The following is a 16,969-nucleotide window of genomic DNA, read 5'->3' as shown; positions in this document are numbered from 1 at the left end:
GAGTATATTGATCATAGAGACAGAGATATTTAAGAATGTATGTAGAATGTTAAGATTAAATGCTAGGATTAAATCCTTATTTTAACTTGATCCTATGGATATTTAACTTGGTACTTGGATATTTTAACTTTTAACCTATATCTTGGTTTAATGAGGAGAAACAGCCCACTCTTGTGGTGACAACCACCTGTCCCAAGCCAGGACCTTCTGTGATGACGTCAAGTTTGGAAGCCTCTTTATCCTAGGACTTTGATTAAAGCAGTTATCTCTCATTTCTAGGCCCCTGCTTATGCTCCTCAATTCACACCTTCTCACATCACTACTGTCCTCTCTTAACCCCAGTGCAAGATATAGGAGCTGAAAACGTCTAGATTAATTAATATGACAGCAATCGGGAACTTATTCAAAAATATATCAAATACATCTGGAAGACATGAAGGGAGGTGTTTGAGAGAGAGAGAAAGGCAGGATTAAAAGACAGGAAATAATTCTTTTTGATAAATAAAAATTAAAGAGTATAAAGTTTAAACATACTTTGATGATTTAGTTCAGTTCAGTCCCTCAGTAGTGTCCAACTCTTTGCGACCCCATGAATCGCAGCACGCCAGGCCCCCCTGTCCATCACCAACTCCCGAAGTTCACTCACACTCATGTCCATCAAGTCCGTGATGCCATCCAGCCATCTCATCCTCTGTCGTCCGCTTCTCCTCCTGCTCCCAATCCTTCCCAGCATCAGAGTCTCTTCCAATGAGTCAACTCTTAGCATGAGGTGGCCAAAGTATTGGAGTTTCAGCTTTAGCATCAGTCCTTCCAAAGAATACCCATGACTGATCTCCTTTAGAATGGACTGGTTGGATCTCCTCGCAGTCCAAGGGACTCTCAAGAGTCTTCTCCAACACCACAGTTCAAAAGCATCAATTCTTTGGTGCTCAGCTTTCTTCACAGTCCAAGTCTCACATCCATACATGACCACTGGAAAAACCATAGCCTTGACTAGATGGACCTTTGTTGGTAAGGTAATGTCTCTGCTTTTGAATATGCTATCTAGGTTGGTCATAACTTTCCTTCCAAGGAGTAAGCGTCTTTTAATTTCATGGCTGCAATCACCATCTGCAGTTATTTTGGAGCCCCCGAAAATAAAGTCTGACACTGTTTACACTGTTTCCCCATCTGTTTCCCATGAAGTGATGGAACCAGATGCCATGATCTTCATTTTCTGAATGTTGAGCTTTAAGCCAACTTTTTCACTCTCCTCTTTCACTTTCATCAAGAGGCTTTTTAGTTCCTCTTCACTTTCTGCCATAAGGGTGGTGTCATCTGCATATCTGAGGTTATTGATATTTTTCCAGGCAGTCTTGATTCCAGCTTTTGCTTCTTCCAGCTCCGCATTTCTCTTGATATACTCTGCATAGAAGTTAAATAAGCAAGGTGACAGTATACAGCCTTGACGTACTCCTTTTCCTATTTGGAACCAGTCTGTTGTTCCATGTCCAGTTCTAACTGTTGCTTCCTGACCTGCATATAGGTTTCTCAAGAGGCAGGTCAGGAGGTCTGGTATTCCCATCTCTTTCAGAATGTTCCACAGTTTATTGTGATCCACACAGTCAAAGGCTTTGGCATAGTCAATAAAGCAGAAATAGATGTTTTTCTGGAACTCTCTTGCTTTTTCCATGATCCAGCAGATGTTGGCAATTTGATCTCTGGTTCCTCTGCATTTTCTAAAACCAGCTTGAACATCTGGAAGTTCGTGGTTCACGTATTGCTGAAGCCTGGCTTGGAGAACTTTGAGCATTACTTTACTAGCGTGTGAGATGAGTGCAATTGTGCAGTAGTTATGATACTGTAATTCTCACTCATGTACAAACACTTTAAAAGCATTAGGGCTATTATGATGCCATTTGATATGAGTTCATGCTGAAAGTCACGAATAATTCGGCATTTTAAATCATTCCTATTGTTTTGGAATTCTATGTATAACACTACTTATTTTATTAAATGATGTCGTTCTCTTATTTTTCTTAAATATTGATTATTTTGTTTGTACTTCACAGAGACCAGTTTACTTTATGAAAATGATGACAAATAACAAAAATAAAGTGGATATAGAATACACATAAAAAATTTCCACTCCTGTAGCAGTATTTACAGAAACAATTAGGAATTTCACAAGTAATCATTCTTATGCTTTGATTTATTTTGTTTCTTAAATTTGAATTTAATACTTAAAGTAGGCAATAATTGAGTTGCTAATAATTTTAACAAATCACCTAGAAATTGCTTTTGATTTTGTATTTTTTTGCGATGACGTAGAATCATTTGCATTAATTGAGCTAGGATAAGAAATGCACAATGTTAAGCAAATGTACTTAGCTTGAAATCTTGTATTTAGTTGGATAGTTGCTGTATCAATTAAATGAAGAGATTTATGAAATATAAATCTTTATCTAAAAATAAAACTCTTCTAATCAGGGTGCCTTTATTTCATTCCTTGGTTTAACCATAGGCTGAATGAGATTGTGTTTTTAAAGATCTAAATACTTGATAAGTCTTGGTGACTTTTCAGCCAAAGGATATTTTGATTCACGGATCATGGTATCAAAAGTAAAAAAATCTTCACATAAAATCAAACAATGGTATAGTCACTGCTACTGCTGCTGCTAAGTCGCTTCAGTCATGTCTGACTCTGTGAGACCCCTGAGACGGCAACCTACCAGGCTCCCCTGTCCCTGGGATTCTCCAGGCAAGAACACTGGAGTGGGTTCCCATTTCCTTCTCCAATGCATCAAAGTGAAAAGTGAAAGTGAAGTTGCTCAGTCGTGTCCGACTCTTAGTGACCCCATGGACTGCAGCCTAACAGGCTCCTCCGTCCATGGGATTTTCCAGGCAAGAGTACTGGAGTGGGGTGCCATTGCCTTCTAGATGAATGAATTGCCCCAGCACGGATATTTTTTTTTTTTCTCCATGATTTTCATAATATATGATCTGATACCCAAGAATTAACATATGGTTCAATAGATGTTTTGCTTTTGTTTTTGTGTGTTGTTTTGCTTGTGCTGAAAAGTGGCTGAAAAACTGGCAAAGATTAAAGTACTCCTTTGGCACATTGCAGGACCTGAAGTATGTTTTGTTCTATTCCAATGACCTATATTCCTGGCTTCCTTGGTGGCTCAGACGGTAAAGAACCTGCCTGCAGTGCAGAAGATCCTGGTTCGATCCCTTGGTCAGGAAGATCCCTTGGAGAAGAGAATAACTACCCACTCCAGTATTCTTGCCTGGAGAATTCCATGAACAGAGGAGCCTGCTTTGCTGCAGTGCCTGGAGTCACAGAGTCAGACACAACTTAGCCACTGAACAAACGGCAAGGGCATGAGAGCGCCCCCTTCTGGCCTCCTGACTATTCTGACCTAATGACTCCTAACATGATGTTCTTAGGTCAACAAAAGGGATACATATATGCTTAAAACGTCTGGTAAATTGGGAATCCTTTGTCGCTGTAGTGGTTACATATATCTGCAGTAAGGAAATTATTTATAAGTGGCCAATTAGGCACTGATGCTGCTAAGTCGCTTCAGTCGTATCCGACTCTGTGCGACCCCATAGACGGCACTAGAAGGGTTGATTTTTAAGTGTCACCAGGCAGCGCATACAATGCTTTCTTCTAACAGTCAGTATAGTAAAGGACATCCCCTCATGTTTCTAATTTCACCTCAAGCCTCAACCTCATCTAGGAAATGTCTCTGACCATCTTTCTAGCCCTTGTCATTTAAGACCCTTATAAGATGCAATAGAACTGTGTCTTCTTTCATAACACTTATCACAGTGAACAGTAATATAATCATTTGTGAGATTAAACAATGATTCTTTTTTGTACTAGAGAGTGAGCTTTGTGTAGTTGAGAACTGAATGAGCAATTGACTGTATCACCAGTGATAAGGAAAATATATGATACCGTGTAGCAGCTCCATAAGTAGCTGGAGAATGAAGAGCTGCATACAGGAGGAATGAAATTTTCCTACTGATATCTTTGAGGCTTGATGCCGGTGACTTGACACTAGAGAGCAAATGTCAAGCCCAGCTTAACAGGAGTCAAGTACACTTTATTGTCCTTGTTTACTAGTGGCAAATAGATTTATTGATGTGTTTGTCTGTTAAATGTCAACACTGATTACTGTTCAAACACTCACCTATGATGGAAACTTCTCAGTTCATGAATGATATCATAATGCATTAGAATTATAAGTAGTTCAGCTGCAAAATCATGGACCCTAGAGCAAAATGAAAATGTGGAACCTTTTGTTCAGAAATTATCAAGGAACTCAAGACTGTACTGGCAGGGCATTAAACCAAGTGTGTGCTTCTTCTAAGCATGACTACACAGGATACATACCCATAAAACCAGCCCTCTGTATAAGGAAGAAGATACTTTCGGTTTTCTTTAGTTTTGGATTCTGACTTTATGAAACTCCTCTTCCTTACCCTGTTCCTCTCCTTGTTTCTTTGCCTCTTCTTCTTCCATATTTTCACAAGAAGGATTACTCAGGGCTGAGTGTAATCACAAAAGGGACTGGAGTAAGAACAGACATTTGTATGCGAAGTAAGCTACCATCATCACTGGAGAGGGTAAGAGAGAGTTCAGAACCCCTCCTCCTTTGTTTGTTCTCCTGGCAATTCTGGTGGGACTCTGTTTAATCAACATGCTGCCAGAATGGAACATCATCACCACGCATTTTCACCACCATCCTCCCCCTAGCATGTTGATTGCTGAAATTAAAACTCAAACTGACATTTATCAGAGTTGTAATACTATATTTTGAAACCTCGAGAGGAACTACTTCCACATTCATCACACACTTGGCAAAGTTTCCCCTTTCTTCCCCTTCATTTACTTTCCTGTATCACTTGTCTTCATTTCTGTCTCTCTCATTAGATGGTTAAATCCTTATTTAGCCAGGATCATGATTATAGCTCTTCCCCACACTCTCATAAATAGCACAATGTTTTGCAGTGCTTCTGCATATAATATATATGTGTTAAAAATAATAAGTGATTGCATAAACAATTCTCTCATTTGTAAATCATGAGTTTTAAACTGGGGTTCTTTCTTTCCTAGACTGCTTTATAGCAACTCTAAGTCAGTGACTCTCAAATTCCAGCTTTCAGAATCCCTTTAAGACATTTGAAAACATGGAGTATTGACCACCTCCATAGTTTCTGAGTCGGTAGGTCTGAGACAATGAGAATCAGCCTTTATAACAAGGTTCCAGGTGATACTGATATTGTTGGTCCATAGACTATATTTTATGAACCGTTGTTCTAGACATTTAAAGAAAAGAAAATTACTACTTTTCCTCCAGTTCTATTGATGTGTAATTGACATACAACACTGACTAAGGTGTATTATGACATAATGATGTGATCTGCATATATCATAAAATGATTACCATATTAAGGTTAATGAAACTTCATCATCTCATACAGATGCAAAATTAAAGAAAGAGAAAAAAAGTATTTTCTCCTGTGATGAGAACTCTTAGAATTTATTATCTTGACTTTCAGATATAATCTATAGCAGTCTTCATTATATTCATCATGCTGTACATGACAACCTTACAACTTATTTATCTTATAAAGTTTTAACAGAAAAAGGTATCTAATGATAGTTAATAAAGTACAGTAAAGAAGTCTTTATTCAAGGGGGCCATCAAGATGGATGTAAGGACCACTGCAATGGGGTCTGCTGTGGAGAAGAAAGGTTGGGCTTAACTCTGAATATAACATGTCTCAGTGGGAATAATTGGAGAAGGAAATGGCAACCCACTTCAGTGTTCTTGCCTTGAGAATCCCAGGGATGGGGGAGCCTGGTGGGCTGCTGTCTATGGGGTCGCACAGAGTTGGACATGACTGAAGTGACTTAGCAGAAGCAGCACTGGGAATTATAGCAAAGGAGCAGGATGAGGCCGGGAGATGGAAGATTACTAAGAGGAAAGAAACATCAGGGAGAAGTTGGAATTTGGGCTAAACTGACCTAGTGGGATTCTTACTGAAGGTAGAAAAGACTAATCAGACATCACTTGGGGGATGATGGAGCATGAGGAATTGAATAAAAAATTGAAGATGATCAGGAAATGAGGGTGGGGAAATTTTGATTAAGCTGACTCAGCAGGATTCTTGGTAAAATGGAATAATGCAGAGATGAAAACAGAAGTCCAAAAGGCAGGACTGGTTGTAAAAGAGTTCAAGGGAGCTGAGTAAAGTTTGATAAGTGACAGTCTTTGTTACAGGCCACATTGTTGATTCTATAGGAAGAATACCCGGTCATGTGCATAAATTTCCTAAAGACTAGGGTGACCACATGCTCATACAGGTGAGCTTCCAGCTGATATTTCTCATTGAATCAACAAATACTAATTTTGGAGACAATTTTCCATATGTCTCTTTCACATTTTGGAATAAACTCCCTTTTCTTTATCTTTAAAAGACGTTTGTACAGAAACACCCTTGAATCATGAGTTAATGTTCCCACCAGTGTAGAGGGATTTGCATGCTGTACAGTTACGTAAAGGCAGTATCTCCCTTTGGAGTTCAGGCAGTTTTGCTCGCAGTGCTTTATATGAAAAGCAGGGTTCCCTATACTTGGTGTCCCTCAGCTATAATGCCAACCCACTGCCTGTGCAACATCCACCTGCCCATCTTAGGCATTGCCCAAATGAGACACGGGATAAAGAAAACTGACACAGATAAGTTGCCTATGCTGCTCCCTGTGCCTTTTGTTTCTGACTCAGGAGTCTTGTTCTTCTGTCAACATCCATCAAGCTCACAAGCTAATTTGATAGCTTACACATAGGGTGAAATATCACAAAACTAACATTTATTGACAAATAATAAGGAAAGGAAGAGGAGGAATGAAATATTTTGAAAGAAGAAATAAAAAAGTAGTTGTGATTTTTCTAGGCCTTTATAACAGATATTTATTTTAAAATAATGCATTTTCTTAAAAAGATTCTAAGAATTCTTAGAATGGCTTTTCAGAGTGAAAATATTAATTATTAAAATGTAGTTTTAAACCGCTCAGTCCTAGTCTCTGTATTAACTATACAACATAAAATCTAAACATAATGAGGTATTTTTGTTCATTAAATACAATTGCAAATATATAAGAATTGCTTATTGTTTTCCACTTTTTTATTTGAAAGTTTTTTCCTTTATTCACTTTCTCAGGCATGAATATAAATCACAACCAAATAATGGATAATTCAGTCCTGATACTTCCACTTTACCAATGATTCAAAATGTAAAATAAGCCACTATCCTTATTCAGGTAGAGTTGGAAGCAGTCAGATTAGGTAAGAATTTACTTTTAAATCAACATGAAAATTATTCAATCTATTTTTTTCCGCCTTGCAAAGATGATAAGAGTCAATTTATTTGTAAATCTCTTCACATGTAACCAAAATTTTTTTCACTAAAAATAGTTGAAAGAAAGTCAAGTAATGCAGTTCAGATTTTATCTAAGAAAGAAAACCAGCCCTGACCTTTATACCTAAAGCACAGAACACAGAGGCTTATAAACAGAAGGGGTTAGGAGGGTCAAAATAAATTTAAGATTAGATGTTCTTTCCTTAACTCTTGTTTTTCAAAATAATTACATTTTTGGAAACATAATTGGCTATGTAATACCTTATTTGTCCCACTCCCAAATTAAACGATTTAAGAAATGTTGACACATGGTTAAAGAGTAGTAACAGGTTATCATTACCAATGGGTGTTAGTAACAGTTCAGTTGCAAATAACAGAATCCATTCAAGTGAAGTGCCTACTTCAGGCAAACTAACTAAATAAAATAGTAATAACAATTCTTCTTATTATTTCATTTTGAATGATAGATGGTAGTTTACAACATGGATAGAAAGAGAGGACTAGGTGAATATGAAGAGCATATCTATTGCTATGGTTCAAACCACTGCCTACACTGCCTCAGGAAGGGTAACTGAAAAACCATGCTTCTTCAGTTATTATCTGCGGTGGCTGAATCAATGCCTCTCACCTTGCTTTTCTCTTTATTCACTTCAATTTCCAACTCAAAGATAATTAAGGACATTTGAGTAAACAGAAAGTGCATCACCCTAGACCACTCATCGCAGGACACTGTACTTTAAAATTTTGCAGGCTTTAAAGTCTAATAAGCCAGATTGGTAAGAGATAAGAAAAAATGTGTCAAACATACTATGCCAAATTATGTTTCTGTCAATGTATTTGTGGAGAGTGAAGCAGTGTAGACAATCTCCATTCTCATTTTATAGCTGTAGAGAGAGAACCAGATTTGATTAACCTCCTGTTATACTGGAAAGTGATATAATCTCTAACACCATTAAAATAAACCTGGAAAAGGTGAGTGAGAAGCTATTGTTTTAAAGCAAGTATGTAGCTGTTTAGCAAGTGGCACTTTAAGGATTGATGCTTATTGTTTAGTAACACTGAGACAACTTTTAGGCATATAATTCCACACGGAATGGAAGGTTGTTTTATTTAATTGGTTTTAACCAGATTGTGTCTTTTACATTTGCACTGAAAGGGATCAGCCTTCAGAGGGTCCCTTATTGTAACGGTGGTGGCATGCCCTTCCCTTTCTTAAGATTTTACGAGTATAGTAAGGAAGTAAGGAATTTTCTGTGTAATTTAACATTTAGCTTTAAAAGTATGGAAAAATATATTTTTTTAGGTTTTCATCAGCTTATTTGCTTATAATGGTCATGTGGCCTTTCCCCACATTGAGGGATACTTTTGTGAGGCATTGACTGATTTGTCCCATTTATACAGAGTTTACTATTCCTTTTTCTGACTTTCTATGGGGTAACATTCCTAAGGTTGGTGACCATAGGGAAGCATTACCCAATTCATAGGACTATGTTGCATAACATTTCCAGAGAAAACAAAAGAAAGATAAATTTGCAATATCCCAAGTGAAACCACTTATAAAAAAACACAAAGAAAGGGAACTGAAAATGATATTGCTTAATAAAACTAAAACTATCAGAAGTTTTAATTTTTAGCCAGTTTTGTTTATGCTTTATTTTAATTTTTATTACTAAAGCTTTTATTCAATAGGAGCTTAAGAGTCTCTCCTGCACAAAGAGGGCATTAAAAAAAAAAAAAAAGGATAAGTTTTAAAGTACTCATTGTTCAAATTCTCTCCCTTTCTCTCTCATATCTGCTTCTGTACATCCTGAATTTTAGGATACATGGGTGTTTTGTTTATTATTTATTTAATACAGTGAAACGTGAAAGTGAAGTCATTCAGTCATGTCTGACTCTTTGGGATCCTATGGACTGTATGCTCCTCTGCCCATGGGATTCTCTAGGTAAGAATATTGGAGTGGGTTGCCATTTCCTTCTCCATTTAATACAGTACCTGACCATAAAGTGGAAAATGCAATAACTGGCAATATCATTGTTTCAAATGGCAACCCACTCCAGTATTACTGTTCACAGAGTTGCAAAGAGTCAGACTCATATGATTTAAGTGACTTCACACACACACCATTGTTTCATACTTCAAAGTTCTTAAATGATAATAAAATGCATATTGCAATGGATACCATTCTGTAACATCATGACAAAATTTTAATTTTAAACCAAACAAAATTTTGCTTTATCTCTCTAAATACTTTAAAAATATGCTGCCATATGACACATAGATATGGTGGCATTGCTGCTATTTTATCCAATTCTGTCATCTTCTCTAATAGTATGAGTGACTTTTAGCTGATCAAATAGCTTTCCAGAGTAAATACTGTATTTCCAAGCCTCCCTTGAAACAATTTGTGGACAACTCTCTCATTTCCAGCAAATGAAACCATAGAAAATTCCAATGAAGAGGGCATCTTTTCCTTCTTTATTTTAGTCCTCTTTCCAGAAAGCAGATGTGGGTGTGATTGCTATTGTATCAAATATATGAGTTCAAAAGAGTAGTTGAGCATTAAGAGAAAAGTAACCCAAATTTCTGATGACTTCACAGAGCACAGAAATCATAACGACCCAGAAATTTATGTAAGAGAAGAATAAACTTCTATCTTGTTTAAACAAAACAAAACAAAACAAAAAACTATTATTTGGGGAATACATCATTTCAATATGTATTTTCATTAATAAATGAAATGGTTATTTTCTCAACTGGACCAATTAAAATGTAATGTAAGCAACTCCTCATACTATGCAGTCATTTATTATGAAACTAAAAACAAATATACAAAAATAGTTAATCTAGTAAGAGACCATCATCACGTATGCACCTGACCTGTTGCATTTAATTAAACACTATAAAAATTTACATATAGACTAAGACATTCTATAGTTTCTCTTGACAACCAATTTTAATATGTCAAAGGCAGTATTATGTTGAACAAAAACATACATCATATTAACACAAATATATTACAGAAAAAAATGGAATTTTTATCTGACTCTAAGTTTAGCTGGTGGTGGTGGTTCAGTCACTAAGCTATGTCTAAATCTTTTGTGAATCCATGGACTGTAGCCACCCCCCACCCCTCCCTGGCTCCTCTGTCCATGGGATTTCCCAGGAAAGAATACTGGAGTGGGTTGCCATTTCCTTCTCCAAAGGATCTTCCTAACCTAGGGATCAAACATGAGTCTCATCACAGGCAGATTCTTTACCACTGAACCACCAGGGTAACCTCAAAAAACTAGCTGGCAACATTAAGTGAAGTTGCTCAGTCGTGTCCAACTCTTTGCGACCCCATGGACTGTAGCCTACCAGGCTCCTCTGTTCATGGGATTTTCCAGGCAATAGTACTGGAGTGGATTGCCATTTCCTTCTCCAGCAGATCTTCCGACCCAGGGATCGAACCCGGGTCTCCTGCATTGTAGACCGACACTTTACCGTCTGAGCCACCGGGGAAGTCCTAGCTGGCAACATTGGTCCTATCATAACCTTGTAATATACTAAACCTTTTTTGAAATCTTATTTATTAATAGTATTCCCATACCCTCTTTCTCCCCCAGATTGAGTTGCTTTCCTTTCTCATTATGCTAACTTTCTAAGGGGTCTGCGGCTTCCCAGATGACTCAATGGTAAAGAATCCTCCTGCCAAAGCAGGAGATACAAGAGACACAGGTTCAATCCCTGGGTCAGGAAGATCCCCTGGATTAGAAAATGGCAACCTGCTTCAGAATTCCCCCCTGGAGAATTCCATGGACAGAGCTGCCTGGCGAACTGCACAGTCCAAGGAGTTCCAAAGAATCTGATGTGGCTGAGCACCCCCCACACACATGTAAGAGGCCTACAGATTCTAGAATAATAAAATATGTACCCAGGCAGTAGTATGACATCTCAGAAACAGTACTAAACTGAAATTCTAAATACACATAAGTATATATGTTCTACGTTTAATATGTCCATATAAATATAAAATATGTACTGTCATTCTAGTTTTTACTCTGTCACGAGTTAGCTCTGTGTCCTTAAGTATATCATTTACTATTTCTGAGCAGTAGTATGTATTCTAAAAAGTTATCTTCATAATCCTCCCTCAGCTTTACAGTTATTTTTATATTATATTATTATTTTATAGTATGTTAATGTAATTTATTTATTTAAAAAGGAATCTACATGAAGCCAGAAAAATATAAAAACGCTCATTATTTTGTGGAGCTATACTGACATCCTTTGGTAAGGTTTTGGTTGATTCCAATTTAATGTCGAGATAAATAAATAGAGCGATGAACATTTAGATGGTTAAGTAAACAGAACCACCCAAATGTATTATCTACCCTCCTCCCCCCACGTTCTGGCAGGACACTCAAGTTTCTGAGAAAAAAAGTTAAAAAGAAGAAGAAGAAAGGAGACGATGTCCAGCCCCAAATCTAAATATTTTAATAGCATTAATTGCATATTTACATCATGAATAAAATATTCTATCTGTAAAATCAAAAGGCAAAGCAGGTAAGATTAAGCAGAAAAGACTAGCTCACGAACATCCCCAAACGACGAGTAAGGTATGTTCTCCTATGACCATAAGCGATTAAAAAATAAGGTATTTGAAGAACCAAGGAAAAGAAAGTTCACTGAAAGCAAAAATAAATAATAATTTAAACCGCAACCAAAATCACTCCGGTAACGATTCAGATCTGGTTGCAATTTGACTTGGCACTCGCTTCATGGATTTCGGCGATCTGGAGTTAAGGATGGTGCAGGGATATATATGTCAGATGAAGAAGAAGTATCTATTAAAAAAGAATTGCGAGAAGTAGTCCCGTTCTTGAGATTGTATTACGGACACAGCCAGATTAGATCGGGCTGATTACTTTAGCCTTGAAACAGAGAGTCTTTCTGCCCTGCGGGGGAGGGGACGCCTTTCATCCGAAGCCCTCCTCTCGGATGCGCCCTCCCCTCGCATTCACTTGCAAATCGCTGTGTGCGAGCAAAAGCCAGCACTTCCCAGTCTCTAACCTTCCCATGGCGAGTGCTGCAGCTCTATCAGCAGAACCTTTCTCTCCGAGTGAGGAAGGGTTTTTCCCCCCTCCTTCCTTTTCTTTTCTTTTTTTTCCCCCCTTAATCAGAAGCACTGAATGAAAGCCAATCAGAGAGAACTCGCCCCCCGGTTTCTTCGGTTCCCTGCCGTCCAGAGTTAAAAGTGATGCTGAGAGAAAGCTTGAGTTAGATTGAAGTAGAATCAGTGATAGGAAATAACAGCCGAAAACAAACAAAAAGGGGATATAGTGACAATTTCTCCAGGGTTATTTCGGCTGGAACCAACTTCCGTTATCCAGAAGCTGATTAAAAAAAAGGTAGGAAGATTTCATCTCTCTCTCTCTCTTTTTTTTCTAACTCCCTTAAGGTCTCTTATTTTCTCTCCCTGGGGGAAAATGTTTGTTTTTAAGTTGTATTCAGCAGTTATTTTCAAATAATTATCTTTAATATGTAAAAAAATTACTAAGCATAAAACTATATATTGTATTCTAGAAACCACTGCTTTGAATAGCTGAAGAGGTAATGTGAAACTGGATAAATTATATATTTATGCTCAACAGTGGGTCATGTTGTTAGAGTTTGTGAATTCATTCACTCTGATCAAATGCTAAAAATATATTATGGGCGGTAATTTGTTATTCTCATGCTTGTTCATCTTAATGTTAAAAATCCCTTGAAGAGAAGATTGTTGCTTTGAACTCTATCATTGAACATTACTTTGCATTCCATATGAATGGATCCCCTCTGCACTTATTTATAGTCATAGTTCATTGTAGGTTCAATATAAAGAGAAATGACAGGCAGAAGACAGATTCCTTGAACCTGTCAATGGTCACTAAGCATCTACATAAATAAGAAAGATTGGCATTTATCAGAAATAGAATAGGCATAATTCCTAGATTCGCATTTTGTGTCTGAGTCAGAAGTATGAGAGAGGAAAGATGAAGAGGGGAGATGAAATGCATGTAGTCAGCAGTTGCAGCATTTATTGTCTCTGCTGCAATAAAATCCATATTTTATGTGGTGTTAAATTAATGCAGCACATTGCAAGACTAAATGCATGTCCCCAACAAGTAACTATTGATAGCACTGTAAGTATGGGCAAAAGCAGTAGTCTGAAAGTGTTTTCCTGTCAATGCAATAAAAACCTACCATCTCCTTATCATTAAAAAGAGGAGTCTACAGGTGCAAAGACAAACATCAATTTTAAATTGACCTCTCGTCTTTTGCTTCCAAAAAACAGATCTATTTCCTGTAATTATGGTTCTTTATTCCAGTAAAATCTTTTTTTATTCGAAACTGCACATGTCTTACTCTCAGCTGTTCGGAGATGCATGTTTTCTTTTCTTTTTTTTTCTTGTTGTTGTTGTTTTCTTGAAGGATTTCTATTAAAAATAGTCTGTCCCTCTGCTGCTGACAACTGGTAAACCTCAATGTATATGTTAGTAGACTTTCTCCCTCCGCAGCATCTTCCTCTGGGTCCTCCTTTAAAATGTAACTACAAGAGCTTCTCTGTGGTGAATAACACTTGGCAAGAGTGTGCTCATTTTTTAGGTCTGGTATGGTGAGGATTTTTAATTAGTAGAACTTTCATGAAAACATTATGTCACTGACAAGAGCTCTAGATTCATTTTTATAGTGATGAAGAAAATAGGAAGAGGGCTGTATCATAGAGAAAGAGGTAAATGACAAGTTGTATAGCTAATCTTCTTGCCCTTCTCCCTACAGCATAATAAAGGTGGCACGTTTGTATTCAATGTGTAATGCATAAGGAAATAGTGATTTATTGGAAGTGGGGGTGGGCTGTGGAGCAAAGGCATTGGAGTATGTTCCGATCTAAGCAGAGTGTGTTTGTGGCTTAGGAACATAACAAATACAGATTCATTCTGATCATGAAAACATAAAGAAATGCTTCTTTCATTTGCTTTCACTTAAAAAAATTTTTATGTGTTTTTAAAGTATGAGTCAATGTATGCTTTCATTAAATCAGATACTTCTTTGGTTTCAAATACTTGCTGCTAACAAATTGACTTCCCTAGTGAATGCGTTTGTCTTTTCTGACTCCAATCAAAGAATAGAATTCCATACACTTAGATGCCTGAAAGGAGGTGGAGGGGGAGAGAGAGAAATCCCAGGGACTTATGAAAGGAGCACATAATCTGTATGGCATCCACATATGCATGTATATGTGTGAGGTCAGTGGTCAGATTGCTTGATTCCTGATTAATACTTCAGGTGATAGACCTAGATGTTTATAAAACCTAGCTGTTTATTGATAAGAATGGTACTATACAGGCATCAAATTTAGTATTATGCTGTTATATTTTCACCTACACTAAGATTTTCTAAAAGGAAAAAAAAAGAAAATTGACTTTGTATCTAGAGAGATATACATACTGGCAAAATATTAAGAAACTTAGTGTATTGGAAAGAGGCTTTTTTTGCTTGAAAGAAAGTGTTTGAGACTGAAAAGGTTAATTCCAGCTGTGTGAACTCTGTTCAGAGTCTATAATGCATTTTTTGATCTTCATTTAATAATACATGTAAACAAATGATGGAGGCAAAGTGTGTATTATCTGGGGGATTCTGGACATATGACTTATTTCATATGTTTCTTAACCTACTTTGCAGCAAGTGATAAGCCAGTGCTCCTGGAATATGTCATTTTTATACCAAATCATTCCGCTAGGCTGCAGCACAGGAACAGCCTTCGCCCTAATGATGCTGAATCAGCAGCAAAGTGAACCATATTTTAAGTGTTATTATAGGTAATAGCGTTGCATAGTAAGCAATTAATACAAAGCAGGGCTGTAAAACCAACTACCTCTAGTCTAGCCCTTGGGTTTCGAAAGCATTGTCCATAATTATTCTTTTTTCTGCTTTGCAAATTACATTCTAATACTGTTGCCACATTAAGAAGTACTCATAAAATACTGAAACAACAAAGTATTAAGTAGAGAAATATACAACTGATTTATGCCAATCATAAGTTATTGTACGCAGCTATTTGGTCTCCAGGTTCCAGGTTCTATTTTTGAAAACTCCACTTTTGATTAACCCAAAATCGTATCTGGAATAGGGCTTCAAAAAAGTGACTTCACTCACCATATTATGTTTAACAGTCGTGTCTGAAACAGGCTGAAGTTAAAACCCAAGTAGAAAAAAGGTGCCCTTATTCTAGTTAGGCTTATACTGAGCAATGGTGGTCTCAATTAGGCCTTGTATTAAGTGTGTGGTCCCTATTATGAATATTTTGGAAAAAAATCTGAGTCCAAAGAGTAGCTTATGAATTTACAATTGAGAAATGCAAGTTAGCATAAAAATGATTTTCCTTTTCTTCACAAAGTGAGTTCATGAAGAAAATTTTATTTTTTCATAATTACAGTAACTATAATAGGCAGATAGAAAAGCCCTGAATTTAAACATATTAAAGTCTGCCTTTCCCCCCCTCCCTCTAATTAAAACATTTGAATTATGTCTACAGAATAGTGGTATAACAGCCCATACTTTTACATCTAATAATATTCAACACTCAAAATTACAGATATTTTTATCACACATCTGAATGAAAAAATTTCAATCAACAAGGAGCGTCTGTTTTCTAAGATAACGGTATCAGCTCGGGGTCACCTCTTTCCTCTTCTATTCTTATCCTACAGCAGCTTCACCTCACTTGATGTTTCAGTATGAGACCTCGAGCCTTTTTATAATCCGATTGTGCTGTCTTTCGTAAGGGTATCTAAAACCAATGAGGCCATTTTTGCCTTTGCCATACCTTCTTTGTCCAAGTAACTCAAGAAGCAAACATTGTAAGAAAATCACATCTATCACATTAAAAGATATATATTTCTGGGAATGCATTATTTTAATGTCATATTAGCATTGATTGGTTAAAATTATGTTTCAGCATAACTTTTGCTTAACTCTTTATTATCAGTGCAACTTCTCACAAAAAAAAAAAAGTAACTTGATTTTTTTTTTTTTTTTTTAGAGAATAAAGGTGCTTTGTTTTCACCAAAGTCTTTTTACTTTTATCCTATGTCTCTCTTGCCATACATGTGATTTTCCCTATATCAGTAAGAGATATTTGTTAAATATCACCATACTGGTGATGGATTTAAAGAAAGGGAAAGCTGAAAATTGAATAAGAATGAGTAAAATAGCATTACATTTTATGATATAAAGTGCAACATTCCTTGAGAATAATGACTGTGGGAGGCTGAAGTGCCTTCATATAGCAGTCCCTTATAATAGAGGGAATATATCCTTAGAGAGTTTGTCAGTAGCAGTATAAGCACTTCATCAAACCATGTGATCTCAGTGTTAAGCACCCCCTGCTTTTGTTGTTTTAGGAAGCAGCCTTGATACTACATACCCTAAATGATGCAGAAATATAGTTTAACAACACTTTCAGTTTCAGGACAGGATTAAGCAATAGGCTATCTGGGATAATATAACAACATTGCTTCACAACAGGAA

General features: G+C 36.8%; 1 protein-coding gene across 2 annotated transcripts in view; it reads left to right on the top strand.

Annotated features, from left to right (window-relative positions):
• The first annotated feature begins 12,440 nt into the window (after window positions 1-12,440).
• Window positions 12,441-16,969, top strand: part of CDH10 (cadherin 10, type 2 (T2-cadherin)) — a 188,685-nt gene continuing 184,156 nt past the window's right edge. For both annotated transcript variants that reach the window (XM_010832136.1, XM_010832135.1), the window contains exon 1: window positions 12,441-12,807. The gene's annotated coding sequence lies outside the window, so the exon portion shown is untranslated. The remainder of the gene's footprint in view (window positions 12,808-16,969) is intronic.

This window comes from Bison bison, unplaced genomic scaffold, assembly GCF_000754665.1.
Source record: "Bison bison bison isolate TAMUID 2011002044 unplaced genomic scaffold, Bison_UMD1.0 scf7180017864538, whole genome shotgun sequence".
Taxonomy (NCBI): Eukaryota; Metazoa; Chordata; class Mammalia; order Artiodactyla; family Bovidae; genus Bison; species Bison bison.
Note: the sequence above shows the minus strand (reverse complement) of the source record. Positions and strands in the feature narration are given on the sequence as shown.